The 26,956-nt window shown below is 37.0% G+C and overlaps 1 pseudogene; it reads right to left on the bottom strand.

The window, feature by feature from the left end:
- Positions 1 to 1,346: 1,346 nt before the first annotated feature.
- Positions 1,347 to 22,812, bottom strand: LOC122350665 (annotated as a pseudogene).
- Between the last annotated feature and the right edge of the window lie 4,144 nt (positions 22,813 to 26,956).

Here is a 26,956-nt window from a genome sequence, read left to right as displayed (position 1 = left end):
GGGATCGGTTAGACTTTTTAATGCTCTAGCAGACCAAAGTTGCATTTATCTGAAAATCATTTTATCAAAAATACAGTAAAACACTACTGTTGGTAAATATTATTACAATTGTTTTTCTATCTGCATATATTTTAAAACGTCATTTATTAAAATGTAAATCATTCCTGTGATGCAAAGATGAATTTTCAGCATCACTACTCCGGCCTTCAGTGTCACATGATCCTTCAGAAATAATTTGCTGATTTGCTGCTCAAGAAACATTTCTAATTTTTATCAACAGTTGATCCGTTTAATATTTTTTTGAAAACCACGAGTCTTCAGGATTCAGTGACAAATGGAGCTTTCAAAAGAACAGCATTTATTTCAAAGGGAATAAAATGTGCTGTAACAAAGTAAAAAATTTCAGTGTGGAAACTTTGTTTTAGATAATTCATGAAAAATATACCACAAAGTCTTCAGCTCTAAAAATAGTAATAATGGGATAAAAAAAAATAAAAAAATACAACAAGGCGTTATAAAAGCTACTGTTTGACCAAGACAGAATCTTATTTGCAAAACAGCAAACGATTTTATTTGATATTCTAACTAAGTCTAAACAGAAGTCATATTCTGTTGTACTAAAAGTAAAATACCTAAACAACGATGAGTGGAGTTAGTGAAAACAACTAGTGCCATAAAGTATTTATTACTTTTAAGTACACTGCTCCGTGGAATACTTAATTCTGATTGGTCAATCGCTGCACTCTTCCATTAAATATTTTACCATAAGAACCATTAAACTATAATTGACTCTTGTCTCGGGCAACCAATTGGCTGTGCTAGTTTTATGTCTCTCACATCACTCTGAGGTGTCTTTCTTCTCACATAATATAATAATTACAACTCAAATGTCCATTTACATAAAATACCTACAGTCAGATAGTAATGATCACAAAGTAAACACGTTCAGGGTGATTTAAGACCCCCTACATGTCGCCTTGCGGTCCTGATCACCCCGTCAGGGTTTATTTTTCGCAATAATGATAGACTGACTCTACATTAACCCTTGCATAATAACTTTCATTAATGCATAATGAGCAAACATTACATACTGCCAAACAGATCAGCTGCTGATGCACAATACATTAAAATAGAAATATATATGAATATTTAAAATCTCTAATTAAGTTTCTACAGTATATATACACGCATGGTCATTAACTAATGATCCGTTAAGCATTATATAAAGAATAATGTTGGTTAATCTAAGTCATTAGAACGTGAGATGAAAGACAGGTGGTGTGAGTGATGCAACATTGCGTCAACTAAGTGAATAAAGGAAATGTTACAGATATTTAGGACATGTCTCACCGTGATTTTTTAATGCGGCCGCCTCCTTTGGTGCAGGTCCATCCGAGCGATTGAAGAGCAGTCCGCAGATTTCACCCTCTGAACACGGGGACATCTCACACCACTGCTTGCTTTTCACTATCCGGGCTACAAAAAACATGAAATAAAACTCAGTTCAGTTCAATATTGATGGAGAATATGTATAATTATACACAAGGGCTACATTTACGTAACCATTTAAAGCCTTAGGTGTTCATTAAAGACTCAAATTTTTAAACTTTTTTTTTTTTCTTTCAGAAAACATGTAAAAATATGTTTTCTTTAAATATCCTTGATAATGCCACAAAGTATGAGAGATTTTAGAAAATGTGTAATATTTTAGGGCAAATTTATGTTACTATTTAAAACGGCATAATATGCTTAAATGCTTAAAACTGCTTCTTCAAAAAGGCTCCTTTTAAATATTGCATTTTATTTTATTTTTTATAAAATAGTTTGTTTAGGTATTCTTGGCAATATCACAGTGTTCAATACTAAAAACAAAACAGTGTTGATTAATTTGATAACTTACATAACTATTCATAACAGGTTATTCAAAAAGGTACAAATTATATATGTAGGTATATATATATATATACGGTTTTTATATATTCTTTTAAAAAAAGGGTACAAATAAGAGGATTACATGCAAAATGATCATTTGTATATAACGTCAGTCATATTACTCTTTCTTTCTTTTAATGGATTTTTATTTAATATTTGTTACTACAAACCTTTGAGATTCAACAGGCATCACAAAAAACCACCCAACCTTTATATTCCACATAAAATATGGATTTGTGTATGAAAGTGGATTTGAGATTATGGCAAAGTCATGCATGTTTCAGTAAGCAGCCTGCAGGCCTTGATTCACTGCACACTTCATTATCTTCACGTCGTAGAACCGAAACCATCAAACAACTCAAAGAGAGCTACATCAGACATGTGTATGCACTGAGGCTCTCGCTTTCAGTTCTCTTGTTTGCTCAGAAGATCCATGTAAAATTCCATAAACCCCTGCTGTTCCTGTGCTTCAGATGCAGATCAACCAGCATTCAGAGGGTGATGAGAACAAAACAGGTCAAAGAGGATGTGGAGCATCAGACATTCAGAGGATGGTTGCTTCGTCTGCACACCAGGAAAGAAAAATAACAAATGAAATCCCTTGAATAACTCAACTGTTTCTCCGAGACAACAATGAGATCAAATGGAGACCAGATTTGTGCTTCTCAAATGTTTCTACTGAAAAAAAATCCCCTCATTATCTCACAAATATCTAGGGATTCAGAGAGGATTTCAAGCTCCTTGACAGAATACCAAGGTCAATATGAACTCAAACATTTCCAATTTTGCTTCTATTTTTATTTCTTCAAAGGAATGTCATGAGAACCTCAACTACTTAAAGCAAGTTAATATTTAAAGTAATAGTTAATTGCAAAAATAAATAAAAAAATAGCTTAAAATGTAGTCACCCTCAGGCCATCCCAGATGTAGATAAGTTTGTTTCTTTATCAGAACAGATTTGGAAAAGTTTAACATTGCATGAGTTGCTCACCAATGGATTCTCTGCAGTGAATGGGTGCCGTCAAAATGAGAGTCCAAACAGCTGATTAAAACGTCACGAACAGTAATCCACAACACTCCAGTCCATCAATTAACAGCTTGTGAAGAGAAAATGTGCATGTTTGTAAGAAACAAATCCAGCATTAAGATGTTCTTAACGTTAAACAGTCGCTTCTGGTTAAGATACGAGTCTATAATCCATAAAACGTCCTCCTGTTGCTCTGTCTCATTAGAATCCACCAACATATTTGTTAGAATAGTTCTGAACTGTTTTTGCTTTTAAATCTGTGCATATTTCTCTCTTGATTCGGGCAAGATTCACTGCAGAAAGCAATATCAACTCAACTACATCTTGGATGGCCTGAGGGTGCGTAAATTTCCAGCAAATGTTCATTTTTGCATGAACTACTCCTTTTAAACGAAACGTAACTGAACATGGATGTGCACAGAATACATTTCCAGGATTTAGATTATCCTTAAATTCTACAAAATCCTCAATTTCATTAATATAGCATGCCTGTGAGGCCTCAGTTCCTTGATTACTCAGTCCATGCAATTTTCTGCACAAAGGCTCGGCTTCCTTTTCGAAATTTCCTGTCACCAGACGCTTAAGATATGTTTACAACCATTTTCTTGATCTGAAACACAGCAGGTCTTTCATGGCAGTCCTTATGAATATTGCGTGTGATAACGTTATCAAAGCTCCATCCCTAAATTTATCAAAGTAAAGTGCCGCGGCTGAAATGAAGGATTATGCCTTTAAACCGACGCGGAGGAAAAGCTGTGGACGGCCGAGCCAGCTCTACAGATCTCATCCAAGTCCTCTCGTCCCCAGGGGGCCTAAAACAATCAAATCCATCCCACATCACATAAACAAGCCTCCTCTGAGGGACAGTATTCAAAAGCACAAATACAACTGGGCCACGAAGAAAGAAAACAAAGAGCGCTAAAGAAAATCAATGAGCTTAAATGAAGCTGGAATGCTTCAGCAAGGTATTTAGCGCGCAGTCGGTCAGGGTGTCTGAGCTGCAATGCTTCATGCTGAGGAATGCTATATTGAGGCAACGGTTGTGATTACACACTCCAGTTGGAATCTAGTTGAAAGAAGTACTGAGGTGTGTGGAGTAGTTTTAACATCTGTGAGAAATATCTGCTGAGAGCACGCAGAGCACCTGAGCACTAGGCATGAAATCTTGGCCCAACATGTGAAACATGTCAAATGAAAAACACCTTACTGCTATTGTACCGGATCCGTGTAACAAGGTGAAACTTTGAACTATACTACTCATACTATTATTAGTAGTGACTTCAAGTGAACTTTAAACCAGTTTCATACTAGTACTGTATACCGATAAGGAACTGAGTTAGAACGCATACCTCAATGAACCAATTACACTAGGACTAGTACTGACTTTTCATCGCAAATAAAGTATAACATTACTATAATATTCAGACTTTAATCTACGATACTACAAATAATAGGCTCCGGATTCCTAGACAGGGTTTAGCCTTAGCCATGATTAGGCCAGAGTTTAATTAGGACATTTAAGTAATTTTTTATAAACATGCCTTAGATAAAAGCATTACTTTTGTGCATCTTAAGACAAAACAAAGGCAATGGCATGTTTCAATTTCAGTCTGTGCAAATTTCTTTCAGTTGAAACAACTCAAATTTACATTGTAGTCTAGGACTAGGTTTAAGCCTTGTAGGTGAAACTGGGTGATAGTGTATTTAAAATATAGTCTTTCTGACTTTTACCACTCATACTAGTACTAACTAATACACATATTAATACTGGAACTACAAATGCAAGTGCAAGTTCTGAATGAAAACTAGTACTCATGCTAAGATCTAGCATGATCTAGATCTATATCTACATAATTTGAAGTTAACCTATGCTTATTCCTCCCATTACTGATTCTGACTTTGAACTAGAACTTATTCATTCACCTACTATCCCCAGTACATAACTTTTAATATTCATACTTTATACTTTAGTATTAATACTTCTGATACTCATACCAGTACTGATTGGGACTAGTATCCAAACTAGCTACTAGGTACTATAATAACTTGACTTGAACTGCCACTCATACTAGTATTGGATTTGCAAGCTCTGAATTTAAACTACTACTCACACTAGTGCTATCTACACTAGTGCTTATTCTAGTACTAGTCCTGACTTTAGTAGTATTACTGACTATTTATTATTTCTTAGTGAAGCATATTTAATTGCAAAAGCATGAGGGACATGTTAACTAACCAGGTGACTAATCTTAACTGGAAACCCTAAAGCATTTTTAAAATTTTGATAGGTTTAGCTTGAAGTGTAGAACGTTCAAAAACAAAAAGTGGTCAGGTCCCTAATTAAAGCACCACCACTAATTAATTAATTTAGCACCACTTAATAAATAATTGAGTACTAAATCAACTCAATTTCTAGTTTCAGTTTTTTGGTAAATAAACGTGTACATTTCAGTTTAGGTTTTTCGAAAAATCCAATAGACTAGCACTAAAAGTGACTTTGAATTAATACACACACATACATATATCGACCAGAATATTCCGAGCTGGTTTTCCTCAGTAATTTCCGGTTACTTCCCTTTTCATCTCATCCTAAAATACCTCGTATAAACAAAACAAAAAAAGGTGCTGATCTGCTGCTGACTTTAAAGGTCTGATCTAAAAACAAGCCTTTAATGTAAAATAAGAATATAGCCTTAATTATCATTAATGCATGTGAGATGCAAATACACACACGTCTCATTGGGTACGTTGAAGTGTTCTAACTAGGCCACACAGGGAGCAGAGACCGGCAGATTACAGCGCATACAGAGTTTAGCAGATATTTTCGTACCCTATTTGTTTCATGTGAAGCCTGATGAGGCTCCTGAGCCGCGCTCTCCGCTTTAGAGGCAGCCAGTGAACACATGGCCTCCTGGGGAGCCGTGTGCCTCCGCTCCAAACTCACTGATCATTAACTGCTTGCAAATAGATAGAACAAGAATACTTTCTCTTTCAGGGTCACTGTATATGGGGCAGGCATATGCAAAATCCCCCCAGAAATACACACAAAAGCAGCGGAACGAGAATCAATATAAACACGCATGCGGCGGCCCACAAAACCGGATAATTTCCTGTTCCTCCCTGCATGTGAAAAAAGATACCACCCACTGACCAGTGCGTTTGTAAAGAGAGAATGAGTCCAGCTTCAAGTAAAATGAATCACACACACACACACACACACCGTTTCCCTTGGTACCTCTGTTCTGCATCACGACTCAATTCGTCTCTCCGTGCGCATGCAACACCTGAGCCGGCTCCGTCCAGCACACCTAACACCGATTCAGACGTCTGCAGGGATCCGACCCACGCATACCCTCCCTCTTTCCCCCAGGACCCTTGACCATCTGCCCCCTGGACTCATCTGCCAGACACAGCCTCACCTGCAGACTGCCATCTGACCGAATAGAGCTCGACAGAGAGCGCACAGTTCAGGAAATACATTTCCATTCTTTTTCATGGTTTAAAAAAGCTATTCGCAACGATTTAGCGATGTGCAAAACTATAAATATTGGTGGGCTGCCTGAAAGACATGTTGACTAATCGGGCGACTAATCTTAACTGGGAACCCTGAAGCATTTTTAAAATTTGGGTAATTTTAGCTTGAAGTGTAGAACGTTAAAAACAAAAAGTGGTCAGGTCTCTAATCAAAGCACCACCACTAAAACATGAACGATAAATAAATAACAAATGAATATTTTGAATTGTCTATTCATCAGCTAAATGTTTTTAAAATCGATAATAATAACATGTTCTTGAGCAGCAAATCAGCATTTTAGCATGATTAGTATGGTTTTGAAAGATCTTGGGACAGTATATTGAAATAGAAAACCTGTTAAAATATTCCACAATGTAATTGTTTTGCTGTATTTGTGATGAATAAATACAGCATTGGTGAGTATAAGAGACTTTTAAAAACATAAAAATATCTTACCAATTCAAAAACAAATTTAAATTTAATTTAATTAAAAACTTTATCAGAAGCATGTGATTCTGGGGCACAAAAGAAGTCATATGTAGCTATTTTTGTCAACAATTTATTGTATGGGTCAAAATAATCTTTTTTAATGCCAAAAATCATTAGAGTATGAAGTAAAGATCATGTTCCATAGATATTTTGTAAATTTCCTACCATAAATATATAAAACTTTTTAAATTAGTAATATTTAATGCTAATAATTTCGTTTATACAAATTTAAAGGTGATTTTCTTAATATTTGAATTTTTTATACCCTCATATTGCAGATTTTTGAATAGTTGTATCACGGCCAAATATTGTCCCATCATAACAAACCATACATCAATGGAACGTATGAAATGTACAAAAGCATATCTGAAGATTAACCTCAGAGCTTATGGCAGTTGTACCCTTAAATATTTATAAATTTACCCTAAAAATCAATTTAGTCATGGAATTTGGGGTATTTTAAATGTCTAAATTCCTCTGTTCAGCTCTACAATGCAGCGCATATGAGGATTTAGAAAAGGTTGGATAGTAGGATACACACAGGGACGCAGGGAGCGAGTCCATCTGAATGGTTGAGTCACTGGATCACTTGATTTTTTCACTTGTTTCACTCAAGAAGCAGAACACTTTGTTGCACGGCGCTATTGTATAAAATGAATGGCAAATTTGTGTGCTATTATGTGCTGAAATTCAGAAAAGTTAATTGCTTGTGCAATGAATATAAAACAAAAAATGAATACATGATTTTTTTTTTTGTTTCATTGCTGGAATTATAAGGGCATTCTCACTGCATGCTTTTGGACTCAAGATTTTATAAGTCAAAGTTGGATAAAGTCAGCTCTCCTACCGTCTCTCAGTGCCTCACCGTCACACAGCATAATATGTCAGGGTTATGTATTTAAAATCTAATCAAGATAAAATCATACTTGCATGAACTTCAGATCAATTTTAGGAAAAAAAAACAGCAAAGAGTTTGGATGCGCTTATTAAACTTCTCAATGGCCAGTCCTACAACATATTTGTAACATATTTACAATTTTACAATTTCATGTGCATGACGAGTTTTACGTAACATTAATAATCCAAAGGGGATGGTGGTTTTACAGAGGGGATGCTTTTTGTTATTTTTTCGACCGGGGGGATGCCATCCCTCCGCACACCCCCCTCAGTTCAAGCCTTGGGCATATAGACTAAATGCTGATGGATGGATGGATCTTGTAATTTGTAGATTCTTTGAAACTTTAATCGTCTCTGTACAGCAGTCATGAGGTAGCCTGTAATTTTACAGCATGTGTGCTTGTTCACGCAACAGGTCCTTCTTTAATGGATCCACTACTAATGGAGCATGAAGGCAGCAGAGAAAGCCAATAAAAATCAATTTCCCACAGCTGTAATTATGGTACTCTCTTGGTTAATTACTCTGGTCTTGCCGTTACAAAGTGCTACTAATGTGTCGTTGAAGGGCTCAAGCTGTATAGCATTTACCAAAAAACACCATAGAGCTGGGAAAAAAACGAACTACACGACCCCAGCTGTCAGGAGAGTCGGGTTTATTTGCTACAGAAACAACGAATACCATCATATTCAGGTTTACAACCTAAGAAAGGCTGAAAGCCCATGAGATACTCCGCCACATCCGGCGCTCGGCAGAACAGACAGGCTCAAATATTCCTCCTAAACCGCAGTGACAGACACAATCCAAAGATTACATTCTTTTTTTCTTTCCCTTTTCACCGATCCTCATCCGTCCTCGACTTTGACACGGCACACACTGCAGAGAGGAACATTTCTTTACATGTAGCAAGTCTGACTATTGTGTTACATTGCGTGATACAAGACTTCGACACGAGACGAAAAAACAATTCAATGCAAATTCAACAGTGAAGCTGAATGACATGACGTGGCTTGTTGCACGCTGTGAACGGATGTATGTGTGTGCACATCCACACAATGTGAGAACGTGTGTGTGTGTGTGTGTGTGTGTGTGGATGCATCTCACCGTCCACGCATGCTGGCCGGGCCCGTGTGGTGCCAGCGATCTGTCCTCTCCGGCAGGCACAGCGGGCTGTCTGCCTGGCGATAGTGCGCTTGGGTTGACTGCTGTCTCTATTCAACATCACTATCTCACACGTGCCTACTGCCAACTGACCTGTGGAGGACACACACACATACATACATTTCAGAAAAAATAAAGATATCGGTAGTAAAATCTTGTTATAAAAACTTGAACAGGTTTAATATCTTTTAAAATGAGCCTATCTTTGAGTGCATTGTTATGTACCAGTCTGTGAGTCATTGCCAAAGCAATCACGGAGGGAAATAAACGTGGATGGCTTTCGATGAAATAGAACATTTAAAGGAACGGTTCACCCAAAAATGAACACTGATGTGTTTACTCAGTCTCGCGTCATTTCGTAACTTTCTATTTTTGGAATTTGTAAATCAATACAGTTAAAGTGAACTGTGGCTGTCAAGCTCCGAAATGGCACTATAAAGTGGTTCTACTATACTTTACAGTAGCTATTCAGGAGGAATATTTTATGAACGAGTCTTTGATTTTTTTAAAACATGAACTGAAGACTTACTGATTCAGCCTCACTGAAGTTTAACACTGAAAAACAGCTTCGGTGAGTTACTCAGAATTATCATACACCTGAAGGCCACTTTTATAGCGCTTTTTAGTTCTTTTTTTAAGTTTAAAAGCCCCAGTCATCATTCACTGTAATAGCATGGAAAGGAACATTAGGTCAAACAAGTCAGAAAGTACACAGAAGTCATATGGATTGTAAACAACATTTTACTTTTAAATAGATATCAAGCTCTAAACACCAGCATACTGGCATACATTTTCTCATTCATAACAAAAGTGAATTAAAACTTTCAGGCTCCAAATTACAATCACAAATGTACATAATTTGAGCTATACACCATAAAGGTGGTAGATTTGAGTCAACGACTATTTTCTGTGTGTTTAGATCACTTTTGCTGTGCTTTTTGGTCCTTTTGGGTTTTAAAAGCCCCAGTCACTATTCATTGTAATTGAATGGAAAAGAACAACCTGCACAATCAGTTCATAAGACACAAAGTCATCTGGATTGAAGACAAAATTTCTATTTTTTGGGTGCTCTTTTAAAAAGATATCTAGTCTAACAGCTCTGAATAACAACATATAATTTCCCATTTCCTGTACTATAAAGATCATGTAATAGCGCAATGAAAGTGAATGAGAACTGGGGTTGTCACTCTCCGATATGATACGATGGAAGAAATTTTGACTGTGCATTACACAAAGCTATCATATATCAGAAGGCCACTGTTGGACTACACTTATAGTGCTTTTTGGTCTTTTTGAGGCTTGAAAGCCCCAGTCACCATTCGTTGTAATTGAATGGAAAAGAACAACCTGTACAGGTTGACAGAAAGTCATATGGATTGGGAACATTTTTTGAGGGGTTCTTTCAAAATAGACATACAATCCAGCAGCTCTGAATAAAATCAGATTTTGAATTTGATGTCGATACTGTTGATCTGAAATGAACCGAAACAGGCAAGAATCGAGCATCATGGTGAGTTTTAACTAGTTGTCTCCTTTTAGTCCCTCGTCATATCTTTAAATAAAGATGGATACATGAGACCATTTAGGGCGCCAGTTAAATGGTAGCTTTTTGCTTCTGTAAAGGTGTTCATTGTTGTTCAAGCCTTTTACAAAGCAAAATCTCTTTCTTTTATGTCCTTCGAGACCACTTCCCCTCAATGGTTTCTCTGACAGGCATAAATGCTTGGCTGAGTATTTTTGACACTTTTAGTATGCTGGCAAAGCTCGCAACTTCTATTCAAGTGACCAAAATGACCAGCAAGCTTTGTAGAAAAGACGAAAGTGCAAAAAGTCTGGCTAGACATTAGCTGACTCATACATAATCATAATCATAATTCAAGTCAGTGAGACAAGTATTCCTTGTTCCTCCACTTCCTGTCTTCGCTCTTTCTTTGTGTTTGATCAAAAAAAGAAAAGTGGCCGGGTACAACTCTATGAATCCGCCTGTTTAAAATGGCAATAAAAGCAGATTTACAATATTAATTAATCTTGTGTGATACCATTGAAGGGCCAACAGAGATGTGATGAAAGGGGATTTTTATATGTGTAATAGAACTCGGGAACAGTGATGAATCACCACCGACTCGTGCTTTAAAATTCTCTTTCACAGGAAGCTCATCTCAAGGGCGCAATAATTCACTCCGATCAGACCGGACGGAGAGCCAATCAGATCTCACTCTCAAAAAATACCCTAAAAAAGCAAAAAGCCTAACTATTGTCTCCAAAATGCAGCGACACTGCAACTTTAATCAATGCTTGATGGAAGACAGTCCAAAAAGAGTCTATTCACGCACAGCATTCTCTGTCTGTCAACGCGTCAGCCTTGATTCCAGCTTTAAGCTGCTACTGATTGCAGGGCTGAATGGCTTATTGCTATTCATCATATTTTATACTCGCAAAAAACAGCACTCCACTCTCGCGTTGCATTAGCACTTGACCCATTGAAATGCAAAGACAGCAGTGTGGAGCTGATGACCGCTACTGCTTGGTCAACAGTCGGCACAGGCTGAGCTGATTAAGACGGACGTGCCGAACGCAAAGCTCCGACTCCCAACAGGACTACCAAAGGCTTTCACAGTCCATCGGCCTGGACAATTACTATTTCAAAACAACAGGTTAAAGTCAGCAAACCCGAGAAGACACATGCCTTTCAGAAAGAAGCCAGAGGAATTGAATACGATATACAGCTGACAGACAGTCAGTCCAGTTTAAACAGTGAAGAAGCTTGATTTAAAAAAAAACATGGCAAATACATGTATTTTTGTAGGGCTACTAATTAGCGTCTGCATTAATGAACTTAATGTTCATTCCATTCTCACTTCAAAATCTCACTTGGCACATGCAAGTTTCCTCTCGCAACAACACAATACGAAACATTACACACCAAGAGCAAAACTTACACGCAATTTCAGGCCACACGTGTCAGATGCAAAGTCTATTGAAATTGTTTTAACCTTGACGGCGATGGGGGCATCTTGTTGAGTGGAGATGAGAAATCCCAGCAGACATCATTATTGTAAAGACTATGAAGAACGCTGAAGGTCACCTCTCTCTGTCTCGCTCCCTCTCTCGCTCTGATCAGCCTTCTCCAAAATAGAGCCACAACCTCTTTCCATAACGGCCCACATTAATCCTCCACAGCTCAGAATTTAGATAAGAGAATTAACCCCTCCTTCAGTCCTCTGATGCTTCTTTGGTTGCCCCTCTTTTATTCTGTTTCATTTCATTCTGAGATGTTTCTTCAACTACAGCACTTTTGTTTCTGTTGGAAAATAAATTCACACTTTACACACTTGCATGGGATAATTTGATTTGTCTGCTAACAGCATACTGAACATTTTGTTGCATAACTTGAGAAATTTAGAGCTTAACTGTAAATAAAGTGTTAATATATATATATATATATATATATATATATATATATATATATATATATATATATATATATATATATATAATATTGCATTTTATTAATGCTCTTCACTGGTGCCGTTGTCGCCTTGGCAACCAAGCACATTGACTTGAAATGAAGGGCTGCAATGGATGTCAATCATTATTTGTGTTAAAACTTTAATCAAAATATGAGATTAGTATAAGGGAAATAATAAGAAATATGTGCAAAATGTGATCACTTATAATACATGTCACAGTGCAAAAAATAAAATAAAGTACATAAATAAATAAAATACACTTTATAATTATTTGACTCTTAAAACTGTAATCATTTATATTTATATATGCTATATTAAGATTAAGATTAACAAATACTGGTCTGGGACAAATGAGAGTAAAAATAAAAGTTAAATATAACAAAATGAAAAATGCTAATTTGTCTGGGTCAAACAATAATATATAAAAACCTTCCAAGAAAGGAAGGAATGAATGAATGAAGTTAAACACTTTCCAAAACAGTGTGAACAAATATAAAAGGAAAAAAAAATAATTGTTTACTTGGCTCAATAGGTTTTAGATTAGGTTTAAATTATCATCATTTTAAAAATGTCATCATTTAGATTTTTATTTTTTTTTATTAGATTGAATTTCTTGGTCAGAAAATAAAACCGTGAAGGCCTGTTACACACTTTCCAAAATATGTGACCTTCATTTAACAAACAGAAAAAAAAAAACAAAAAACTTTAATTTGTTTTAATAAAAATTAACCCCTGGGACATAAGAGTGCATGTGATTAAAGAAACGCCAAAAACAAATATTGCGCGCACACGCACACACACACACACATATAGAGAAACAGCTGTGTGCTGCTGGCCAGGCACATCAATGGCATGAAATACCAGCGTTCTGTCCATGTTTAACAGCCAGAGGATGAATGGGGAAGGATGGAGATAAGCCTCGGAAAACAGGATGGAAAGAGAGAGAGAGAGAAAGAGATAGAGTCAGAGGGTTTGATGTGCCAAAAGCTTGACAGCCATTCCATCACCGGTTGTTAAGTTAATTGATATGACAGGAGGTTTTTCTGCCTGTTTAGTCCAGACACGACAGACCGTATCAAACGATAAGGATCTACATGCACCTGGGCACAGAGCAGCACGGAGACACCCTGCTGAAGCAGAGACCGGGTCACCAAACTCAGCTCTGCTCTTCTACAGACTCTACTTCCTCGCTCGCGGGAACTAGATTTAGGTCTGCGGTGTCATTTTCTGCCGAAAGTTGTAGGTACAACTGTGAGGGAACACAAGGTTTAAAGCTAGTGCAGTTCAAAACACCACCTCCTCTCCAAACACTGCACCACAGGATAGCTGACAGGAAGATGACACCTGTTTCTTTCTGGAGTTTGCAAAAAAACAGATAAGAGTTAGACAAAGCACAGCAGACTCTCACTGGGTTTCAATCACTCGAATCAGCGGGAGTGCTAAAACTTTAACACATGATGGGAGTAAAGGATCAATCTCATACAACCAGTTTAAAACATGTTATATTTTATGCTAAATTCAAGAGAAGAAGAGTATAAAGTAATTTGCATTCAACAGAAGACCAAAGAGATTTCTAGCATTGCAAAATTTTTATGATAATAAAGCACATTTTATTACTAATTTTCATTACTGTGATGTTAAACAACAATTATTATTACTATTTTGCAATTTTATTCTTGATAGAACATTTTACTTTTGAGTGTTTGGTTAATTTTTTTTGTGCTGTCACTGTGTTACAGTACAAAGAAAAATTATGTAATACAATATTGTATATTAAAACAATGGTATCGAGGCAGTACAACAAATACTACAATAAAGTATAAAACCATTGCCATTTAAATAATGCATTTTTTATTTAATTTTTAAATTTTATTTTACTGTTAATGTGAATTAAATAATGAATAATAGGAAGTAAAAAGAAAAAAAAATTAGCAATGAGAAAATAAAATGTGCTATATTATTATATCATGATAAGACTAAATAATATTAAATGATCAAGTCAAATCAAAAACATGTATTAATGTATTTCCACTCATGGAAAACTAAAGGAGATATTTATAGCAGAAAGTAAAGCTGCTTTTTCTATACAGTGAAATCGAAGATTTTCAGAAAATAACTTAAACTTCAATCCATTCATCACAAAAAAAAAGCCACTGTATTTTACAGCACATTGTATCAGCAGTCATCTGGACCACTTTCATGATGTTTTATGGTGCTTTTTTCCCATCCTTTTCAGACCCTGATCCCAGTCCACTTTTATCACACGGAAGACAGTGGTTCACACAGTGTTAAACATCTCCTTTGATGCTCCACACGCGACATAAAAGAGAGTAAACGTGAGCATCCCTTTAAGTAAAATGTACTATTCTCTTTCTTTGTGTTGAAATACGACGTTCTTGACAGGTATCGTGAGATTTACTCGAATACATCTTCAGTCCACAGACAGTCAAGCTAATCCTTTGTAACCGTACGAGTGGAAAGCTTGAGCTGCAGATGAAAAACTGCCCCTCTTTAGAGTTGGTCTTTGCTGTTAACAGTTATGTTCAGCAATAGAAACGGCCATAACCTCATGCATTGTGTACTGAAGAGCTAATTAACCCACCCTAACCCTCTAAGAACCTGTTTAAACATCTCTGTCATTTAGCATCAACCTCAAGTGGAATGAGGACGGCTATAACAAAAATTGACACAAGTTAGCAACAAGCCAGGGAACAAAGGTCGCAGACTTCATACAACATCTGACAACGGTAAAGGCAGACAGCAATTCTCAAGAGAGAAAGAGAGGAAGCAGTGAAGCTAAAATACTGCAGAACATCATATCATTCATCTTCATATATTAGACGCTCAAGAATTCCTCTCAGCTGAGAGACAGAAAGAGAAAAGGAACACAACGAACTAGAGCGGGGTGGCATTTGACATGAATTAAATTTATATTCACCCAACAGCGAAAAATGGTAAAAAATGGGTGGCACAATGCTCCACAATTGATTTTTACCTTGAAAAGCTTTTGAGTTTTGCATAAACATCCGTTCACTTCCACGGCTTCATTACCTACAGAGGCACAAGTGGTTTCTCGGCACTAAATTTATGACACGGGCCATCATTAACATCTGGCATGCTGGGAGCTAGTGGCCTTTGTTGAGGAAGAAATTGCATTTTGCAAATTGTGCTGCTGGAAATGACATATCTGTCCTGCCCACCTACACAACATTATGACAATGGCATTTAGGGAGAGTGCAAAAATAACCAGCGATTCATACACTGCGCTTCAGCCAAGTAATCCCAGAGGACAAATTTATTGCTCAGAGGTTGCTCGTTCACAGCTCGAGAGAATTAATGGAGTTCTCTGTTATCTATTATCGGGTATCAAGCATCAACTTTGTCTCAGATGTTTCTTCTAAAGGGTTCTGCACCATTCAGATATGACAATTAGAATGTCTGTTCAATTCCAACTCAATTCCTGCACTTGAAGGGAGGAATGCGAGCAGGATAGAATGTAAGGAAGAGGAATAAAAATGCATTGAAGTTAAAAGAAAGTATCACTGCAATCATGAAACAAAAAATACTATTGAGACACTGACTCTGGATAAAGCTTTAAAAATGTTTAGAAAAACAAACAAAACAAAAAAATTATTAAAATGAAATAGCCACACGATTAAAATAAATACAAGAAAATACAAAATACAATAAAATGCATTTTTACAATAAAATGCATTCATACATTTATTATATATATGTGTGTGTGTGTATATATATATATATATATATATATATATATATACACCTGTACATATATTTTTTTATAACAATAAAAAATACTAAAAATCAAATGATAAAATGACAGAACGATAGATAAAAATGTAATAATAGAACAACAGACTGATAGAATGATAGAACAACAGAATTGTGAATTTACAGCAGATCTGTTAAAAACATTTTTTATAAAAATTGTGTTATAGGAAATAAGAATAAGCAATAACAATTTAATTAATTTAGCGATGAGAATCTGTTCTAAGAATAAAATAAAATACAAATAAAACAAAATAATTATGCCAAGATTAAAGAAAAATAGAATGAAATGAGAAATGTAAAAAATATATATTATACATACAAATACAATAAAACGATAGAACGATAGATAGAACGATAAATAGATAGAACGAATAGATAGATAGATAGATAGATAGATAGATAGATAGATAGTGTTCGCAGCACTGTTGAGATCTTTGTTGAAACACAAAAACAAGACTATTGGAGTCTACAGGATGTGCTGGAACTTCTGCTGCATTATAATTAGAATCATCTCTTCCCACCCACTGATACCCGAGCTCAACGGTGGAAGCCGAAAGGTGTCGGCGGTGGCAGGGCGAAAAGTCCACAGAGGGAACTCTGACATTTCCAAATGTATTGTTAAATAAACTGGCAGCGCTGATGTTGGTGACAGCTCATCCATCTGTCTGTTCTGTGGCCCAGAGTGCACACCCACAGCCAAGCGCACTTTGATTTCCTGTCTCTGCCATGACGAATGGCGGCACTTTGTGGGGGGAGCTGTCAGGGCAGGATTCACAGCCACTCGGTGCGACCCACACATTTCTCTGTTACCGAACCCCCCAAAAGGGCCTGACAGACCAAAGTACGTGTTGCAGGTAATGGGCCTGTCTTAAAGAGCACACAGAAGCCCTTTTATTTCATCACTCTCCCGCACTGTAAATCCATTTACGAAGCCAAACACACTCCATCTGTCTCTCAGCCATAGACGTGTTCACTAATATGAATTATTCTCATCTGTAGTGGGGTTTTTGGATACCAGTCAGAGAACAACATCTACTACAAATCATGCCATCTTAAATCATAGCTGGTGGTTGTCAAAGGTGGTCAGAAAATTCACCCGCCAAGAATCAACAGATAAATTACACTTCGAGAAAAGGCTTCGTGAAACTGCCCGATGAGTTCGCTTTTCTGTCACGTGTTGATGCATTTCCTGTCGAAACTACATGTTTAGATGAGACTTATCACAAAATAGCCAGTAATGTTTAGTTATGCCATATCCATGTACAATTATCCAATACTCGCTGGTCGATTGCAAAAGAAGAATCATTCTTATTCTAGAGAGAATCTGACTGGAAAAATCTGTGTAATGTACTGAAGATAATTACATCTAAAACCATCAACAAATTGTTACCTGAAACAAAATATATAATTTAAAACTTATTTTACTTTCAGTGGTTGCAAACGCATCAGTTCCAGTTTAACTAAGTACAACAATAATTAAAGCTAATGTTAAAAATAAGAATATCAAAAAAATGGAGGGGGAAAAAAAGAATCTAAATTCAAACTTTAAACAAAAGCTGTAATGCTATTTTTCAAAAATAAGTAACAATAAATACATTAAAAAATAAATAAATGTAACTGACAAAACCTTCTTAAATTTGTTTGGGTATATTTGCAGCAAAAATACACTGTATGGATTAAAATGATATTTTTTTCTTTTTTTGCCGAAAATCACTGGGTAAAGATCATGTTCCATGAAGATATTTTGTAAATTTCCTACTGTTAATATATTAGCACTTAATGACAATGCATTGCTAAAAAAATGATTTGGAAAACCTTTAAAGGAGATTTTCTCAATATTTAAAATTTTTTGCACCCTCAGATTCCAGATTTTCAAAGGATAATATCTCAGCCAAATATTGTCTTATCCTAACAAATCAATGCAAAGCTTATTATTCATCTTTATTCAGCTCTCAGAGGATGTATAAATCTCAGTTTAAAAAAATTGACACTTCTGTGGTTAAAAAAAGTGTCAAATAAACAAACGTAAATGTAGCAAGAAAACGCCACAATACAGTTAAACTACTAGATTGTGCCTAAAAACTATTTATTTATTTATCCTTTTTTTTTTATCCAGTTAGTGGCCCAAAAATAATAAATAATTATTAAATAACAAAAAAAAGTTAGAATGCTCTAATCTAAAACTATAAAGTACTAAAACAAATGGCAGAGTGAACCAAAAAAAATTAAAATGGCCGCTGAAAGTAGACATACAATATTATTGTAGATGTTTCACCAGTGACCTATTTTCCTCACAGGCCTCTCAACAGCATGAAACAGACTTAGGCTTTCCGTGTCTGTAATAAGCAATGATCAGAGGCATTTACGGCCGAGGTGATTGGCTCAGAGATTCTTTCTGAAACTCAAGCAAAGGCAGCAGCATCCAGGCGGCATGCGTCAGCCAAGCAACCGCCATTAAGATGGATGAGGCCTCTGGATAGCTCTCCAGGTTTATTAGAACTGCTTGAAAATCAACCTACGAGCGGCTTACAGTTGTCTCTGCATATTAAGCCAGACCCAAGAAAGTGCTTAAACATCAGAAAAATGTCACACATCACCTTTAACCAGCGCGAGCAGTATCTCTGACGTGCAGTGCAGCATTCGGAGTGCTTGACGGATAAAGAGAGACGTCGGTCAGTGACATGAGCTTGTGTCCTAACAGCCTGCAGATTTGCACATGCAGAGAAGCTTGTTTGCATCTCACGCCACAAAGCGGCTGAATCAAATTTGCACAGGCATTAGTTCGAACGCGCAGTGGTGCGGGAGGCGCTCAACGAAACCGAAATCTCTTCACGATATTTAACAAACGACTAATCTTCCGCTCCGAGCTTTCCGGGGAATTCCACTACGGAGAGAAGAGCGAATTTTTTAATTGGACTCCTGACAATTGATTTTAATCTTGTAAATCTCTCATCTCGTCACTGTCGCTCTCGTTACTCCGAGCATCGGTGATGAAAACGCTCTGTGCATTATCGTGATGTCATCACAGCGGCTCTGTTGTGATTCTGGATGACAGCCCTGGCCTGAGAGGACGGCATAATTAAATCACGACTATAACACACGCACTGCTGGCGCACAAAGACACACACACACACGCACGTCTCCGTATCGCTTGCATCTCACCGCAATTAAAGCGAGATCATAATGTGCGTGTGTACGCTGAATCTTTTAAAAAGGTTGTTAAAAGGACAAGAGCGACGAGGCTTGCCTGTGTCTATCACATGCCTATGGTGCTTGAAGGGTCAAGGCCTCGTCGAAACCACATGCTTTCATCTGTAAATGACTCAGAGCCAAACAGCGGCAAAGGTCGATGGTCACACACATTGATCAATCGATATCTCACCCACAACTTCAGTAGGGTCACGGATATCATTATCGAAATGAAAGGCCACCACTCGCATAGCACCACAGCAATCATAAGTTACCGCTTCACCCGACTATAGACCGAAATCATGTTCCTTTAATGGGTTTTTGTCACCCTGAATTGAAAATTCTGTCATTATTTACTCGTTCCAAACCGTCCTTCTTGAGTGGAAACATGAATACATAAGCAATAAAAAAAAAAAAAAAAACCTAATAAATGAAATATGAACAGATTAGTCTTCAGTGCAATGCAAGTGGAAAAATATAAATACATAAATAATTAAGAAATTTGAATTAAATAATAAAAATATAAAGTGATAAAATAATTTGATGCAAGTCCCTTTGGATAAAAGCATGTCAAATGCATAAATGCAAATAAACTAAACGAAACATGAAAATGCCACTAGAGAGCAACGCTGCCAGACTGCGCTTAAAAAATAAATAATCAAATAAATAAAGAAAAACGCTGTGAAATATATTTTTTCTTAAACTTTGGCGGAACACAGAAGAGCATGGTCTATAAAAATGGTTTAATTGTTTTTGTTAATGGGGTCTTTTGAATCAATAAATAAACAACAATTTATTTTTCCATAGACAATAGAAAGTAATTTATCTATCTATCGTTCTAGTGTTTTATAATTCTACTGCATTTTTTTATCATTTTAATATATATATATATATATACATACATACATACATACATACACACACACACACACATAAATTTAGCATTTTATTGTATTTTGTATTTTATTGTGTTTATTTTAATCTTGTGATAACACGTTATTTCATTTTATTTTATTTTATTTTAAGATCAGATTCTCATTGCTAAATTAATTAAATTTCGTTTTTATTCTTTATACTTCCTATTACTCATAAAATATAACTTGCTTTTTTACTTTATCCATCTATCCATCTATATATATATATATATATATATATATATATATATATATATATATATATATATATATATATATATGAACAACATGACTTCATGGCTGAAATCCCCCCCTCCTCTCGCCTGTAAAATACAACACATTCAGTGACATTCGATTAGTGATTTATCAGCTTCTACAGCTGGACAAGTTGAAAAACATTTCAGGCCCTAAGGTATTTTTTCTTTTTTTCCATAGTGGACAGAATAAAAAATGTATTTCAGCAAAGGAGTTTCCCTCCCTAGCTTGAGCTGGAGCCTGAAGCCCACATAAAAATGAAGCCCAAATAAAGCTCACTCATTAACTGAGAGGATCTAGAAGGAATGTTTGATCCCTCAAAAACAAGACACCAGTTTACGCCTACTAAGATTCAGTGCTCTGAATGTCTCTGTGTTATACCCAACGTCTAGGATTGTGCAGCAGGGTGCCCATAAATCTGCAGTATTACCGTGCTAAGACGCCACTGTGAGATGAAGTGTTAATGCCTGTAATATCTCTTATTATATCCCATCTTAACTCAAAACCCCATCGCACCCCCCACTGACAGCCATCTGCAAAACTTCCACATCAGCACACAAACGCCTTGCCACGTATGACATGCCTCCCAGTGCCTTTTTAGGGCAGTTAGCTTATCAAATGTGAGTCACATTCTTACCCCTGACTCAAATCATGACTATCCTCTTCATTACTTCTAGAACACACACACACAGATGCCGGATAGACTCACACACACATGCAACAACACACTGTGTAATGCATGTTCAATGGGCACTGATGCAAATGCATGCATACAAAAGCACTGGTCCCTTCACAACATTAGAAGAAGCAAAAGAACTTCAGAGACCCACGAGCTTCACATCACAACTAGCCTGACACACACGACGCATCTCTAAAAGCCAGTCACGTTGAAAACAAAAAACGCAAATTAGATCTCAGCTGAGAGAAATCTCAACAGTGACACAAACTGTGCTCAGATTTTCTCAAGTCCACAGTCAGAGGTTCTTCACATTTGTGCTCCACATCTGAAAATTGTATTTCTCCAAAGACATTTCAGGAGACAAAGTTGCATCTCCAGTAAAAATCTCCCGAGCTGTGAAAGAGCAAGCCCTGAGCAATACAATTTTCCTCTGGGTTGTGAAGCATGCCCTCCATATTATGCTATAGATTTCCATAATAATATCACAAGCTCTCCGGGGTCTCTCGGAGGAGTTGTTTTGAGTCCTACACTGTGTGGTTTCTCCCCTGGGTGTTAAGGCGCAGAAGCTCGGCTCAGAGAAATGTGACGGCTGCATTTTTAAACAACTTTAAAATAGGGACGAAACCAGGCGAGTCTACGCATAGAGATGCGAGTTATTTGTACCCCGTTACCATAGTGAAATTCACGTATAGTGATGCTCAACACTTGCCTTCTTTCAGGATGTGGGTGTAGATCATCCACAGCATGAGCAGGCAGCAGAGAGACGCGCCTCCGCCGGCACAGAGCGCCCGCATCCCCGACTGCATCCTCGCTACGTCCCGCAGAAAATACTCCCGGCACCCAGCCTAGAGCAAGTTCAAAGCAAACTCGGCTACTTCCATAGATTTTCACGGGAATGCGGCCGGGATGCGAAGAGAGAGTTAATCCGACGCGAATTTACGCGCAGTGGTTTCCATTTTACGCATCTCACAAAACGCATTCAAATATTTAATTTGCAGGGAGGGGCATTAAAAAGTCATTGTTGAACGGGTACTTGCCCACTTTAATATTTAACAATACTGGCTAATATTTGTTTTAATTAATAGCAAAGCAAATCAAATCGATTGAAAACTCATCCGAGCAAAGTAAAATGAGTCATAATTCGGTCCGGTGGAAATTGCGCAAATCCTCCGCGCTCTGGAGAAGTATCCACACACACAGGGTGAAACGGTCACTTGTACCAGTCCAGTGGTAACAGGTCCACAATGTACGGATGCTGACTGTAGATGAGCTCGAGACGGAGGTTCGGTTCTGGCTCTTCGGAAACGCGCTTTCTTCAATGTCACTCCGACGTTCCCAAACCAGTTCGCGTCAAATCATACAGAATCTGCCCTGTGGAGTTACAGAGAACAGCAGTGGAGCGTTTCGCGCACATTCTCCGTGAATCGTGGCTGGATTCGGAGCCGAGTTCTCCCTCCTCTAGCGCGCGCGCGCACACGCACAGACACACACACACACACACACACACACACACACACACAAACTCGCGCACACACTCAAAATGTGGGGAGAAGGGATGGAGATCGCAAGGAATTTAACTATTCCTGTTCCTTAACGACTCCAAGTGCTCAAAGAAAAAAAAATGCCAACGCAAAAAAAAAATTGGTCAGTTTAAATTACGCAATTTATTCCTTATGGGTTTTTACACGCTCCAAATTATTAGTAGCCTATATAGGCTAGCATACTTTAAGTTTCGGGGTTAATGTGAAAAATCTGAAACGTTCTAGTTTACTTGAGCCTATGCGAATTGATAATAAGCTAACACGAGGACTCGGTTGAAAACCTGCTCGTATAAGTTATTCCTTCGAGAAAGCTGTGTGCTTTTGATTTAGTGAACAGAATCGACTCGGGGTTATTCACGAGGGAATCGAACTACAGCTTACTGGTCGCGCTCTATGCGTTTCTTATAATAAATATAACAGGCTTATCGGAGTCTTTCGAACTGCGCTGGTACCCATACATGCGTTTTAGAAAGTAAAATGAACCGGCTTATCGCAGTCATTCCCTCTGGATTCGCGCTATATCGGTCGCGATGTATCCGGTGGATTCAATAAAAAAAGAACCGGCTCTCCGGAGTCGTTCCCCCGCGATTCGGAATGTACTGGTCGAGCCGTAGCCTACGTTTGATTCAGAAATAAAAAGCTGTTCGAAAGAATAAAACCTCCTGGAATTTTTACATTTGTTGAATTCGGTGAAGTAGTGAACTAAGCTATATTGACACGTTGACGTTATTTAGTCAATATTAGCTGTCATTAAGGTCACAAACAGGCGGTCATAGGTCCATTTTGAAGCCTACTGATATTTCTAAATATCGATTTCTCCATTTGAATATCAGTTCACTGTAAACAGTGCAAACAGGTCGACAATTTCTACAAAACTACAAAATATAAAAAATAGTGCTACAAAAGAGAAGGTTACTTACGAGTCCTTGGAGAGTTCACAAGCTGAAAATGAAATAAATTACAGTAGCACATATCCATTTTTCATAAAGCCATTGTTTACTCTAATATTCTTCAGAGAACACCTTTTTGTGGAAATAGCGAGCAATATTTGCAAAGTATTACATGATCTTGTAACAAAGCATAGGGCTGTGACTGGAATCGCAAATAAAGAAGGATGTAATATGACTACGAATATCTGGATATGAATACTATATGAATACTATACAGGATTAGATACACAAATAAACAGATGGAATGCCTTCTTTTGTATTAGTGAATATATACATAATATATCAGCCCATAAAAAACTCTTCTAATGCAATATGCATAGAGCAAGTGTGCATTATCCAAACAGGATGATTTAAACATAAGCATTATCATGAGCTTTACATAAAGTATTAAACATGGTCAAAATCCATCAAACTTATCAGAGAACAGAAGCAATGATGACTCCGCAATAATGTAATACGGGTTAACAAATGTGTTATATACAGTATGTCACAAATAAGCGCCACAAAGACAAGATTATGCATCATAAAGGGAGATCAACAGATACCTTTGTAGAAATATACAGCAAGCTGGAGTGACTGACATTAGAATGCTTTCCGGAACACACCAAGAAAAAAAAAAAAGTCAAACAGAGTCAAGCTTTTTTTTTTCCTCTCTTTGCAAATTCTATGCTCTGTCAATATGTTTTCCTTCTCTCTCTCTCTCTCTCTCTCTCTCCCTCCCAAAATCTGCACGTCACTCCCTGAGAGATAAGACCAGGTACAGTTCTTCATCTCCATATTTTGATATTCTGCACTGCACTGCGCTGGTGTACAATCCATTCGCATCTTTCAAGATTCATGGCAAACCACCATTAGACTTTTTTTTTTTTCCTTTTGCTGTTGGAATTACAAAAAAACGTTCCCTATCCTTAGTCAGCAATGTGAAATGAACATATTGTTCCACATTGATTATTCACTCGCTCTGAGTCTTTCCAAACCAGTATGACTGGACTTATTTCTTTCATGGATCACAGAAGATGATATTTTGATTTTGTGATGTTTTTTCTTTCTAAAAACACATACAATGCCCACAGGCTTTCAGGCTGCAAAAAGGAAAAAAAACACACCCTAAAAGTATACAATACCTATCATTTGTGTGTCATATACATGCTCATTTGGACATCGTTTATGGTGCTTTTGTGTCCTTTTTTGAAGCAAGACACCTGGTAAGATTTCATTTGCGTGTGTTAATAGTGTTAACATACTTCAAAATATAATAAAACGTAAAAATAGTAGGACTGTCAAAAGAAGCAAATGCAATTAATTTATTTTAGGAGAAAAGCAAAGTATGAATTAAGATATATATATATATATATATATATATATATATATATATATATATATATATATATATATATATATATATATATATATATATATATATATATATATATATAGATATATATAGATATAGATATATATAGATATATATATATATGTGTGTGTATGTGTATATATATATATATATATATATATATATATATATATATATATATATATACACACACACACACACACACAACAAGCCATTAAAAATCAATAATGTAATTATAAATAAAATATGATAAACCTTTTACGCATTTATGCATTTGTTGTACAAAATCAACATTTTATTTATAAATAATAATTCATAATATATAATAATAACATTTATAAATGCTTTCTTTAAAAAAAAACTAAACATACAGTCATTCAAGCTTCAGAAAGCACAAAAAGACAGCATAAAAGTATTCATGAGCCAAAAATGATTCATACGTATTCATATGCTATATAAATTTTCTGGTTGTTTGAACTACATTTGTGGTCTTTTTTTGTGTCCTTTTCAGAGCTCGGTTCTTGGTAACTGCTTTCATTTCTGTGGATTCTCCTTTTGTATTCAAAATACAGGTTTACAATAGAGTGCAAGCACACATGATAACAGACCTTTTGAGCACGATACTCCTTTAAGTACCTCAAAAGACTAATCAAGCATCATCTGTTCTAGCGAGGCTTTCGCATATCGCATCAGACAGCTCTGGGCATGCACACCTTTTTCTAGAGCCTCTTAAATGTCCATTAAGCCTTTTTCAAAAGTCAAACTGGCAGCTTTTCCACGTTGATTTGGCCTCTTCTACGGTCTTCTTTAAGAACAGTAAACAACAAATGACACACAAGCTATGTTTCGGAGCGCATCTGAGCTCAGAAACGTGACCAGTAGCCCTTAAAAAGCAATAACCTTAGAGACCAGCTCTGCTCGCTTCCTCTCAGCAAAGAAAGCCCAACATAATGCGCTCTTCTGACCGAAAACCTTGAAACAACCTCGCATATAGATCTGAATTCATTATCACACATCAAAGCAAATCTAATTTCATATATTGTTTCAAAACCTGATAGTCCAGAGCTCGGTGTGTGTGTGTGTGTGTGTGATGTACTGGTGCTCTGAAGTCAGTACACACGGGCCATCTGTGCGGCCAATAAAGTCGGTGTTTGTGGAGCACGCTGTCAGATTTAGCGCCCTGCTGATGCCTCTCCATCTTCTAAATGACCATCGTTAAAAACTCCCCTCTCATACAGAACCATATCAATAATTCAGACCCAGACCCTACAACCATCCAGCCTCATTTTCGGTCGGAGGGGACGCTCTCACGCCAGCAGGGTCCCGTGGAAAATGTTCAGCTGTAATTATCCAATGCTGATGACAACTTTCCCAATGATCTGATCAAGGTGGAGCAGGTTATTCTTCAGGACGAGAGAGCATGACAGCACTGGAAGACCTTTGGCTCTAAAGTCTATTAAAAAAGACCCCCGGCCATCGCCCTCTGGGCCGTTCATCCTTCATTTTAATGGTCTGAGAGTTGAAGTGCATTCTTTAGCTGTGTCACCGTTCTGTCGCTCGGAGAGAATTGAGCAGCTCTGGTGTCTCTTTGGCAGATGTCTGGAGACCCATCCAAATGGAATCAGCTGCTTTGAATCACAGGATTTCATCCATGCAGAGGCAGCATATGGTTCGTGTTTGTGCGGTTAACTTTTCCTTATTAGCATCCTCTACCTCGCGCCTTGAGAGAAATATCACAATTTGGCTCGCCGTGGAACATCATTATTCTTGCAAGAGTGCAATAAGAACAGACCT

This window comes from Puntigrus tetrazona, chromosome 8 (assembly GCF_018831695.1).
Source record: "Puntigrus tetrazona isolate hp1 chromosome 8, ASM1883169v1, whole genome shotgun sequence".
Taxonomy (NCBI): domain Eukaryota; kingdom Metazoa; phylum Chordata; class Actinopteri; order Cypriniformes; family Cyprinidae; genus Puntigrus; species Puntigrus tetrazona.
The sequence above is the reverse complement of the archived record's forward strand: the minus strand, read 5'-3'. Positions and strand labels throughout refer to the sequence as shown.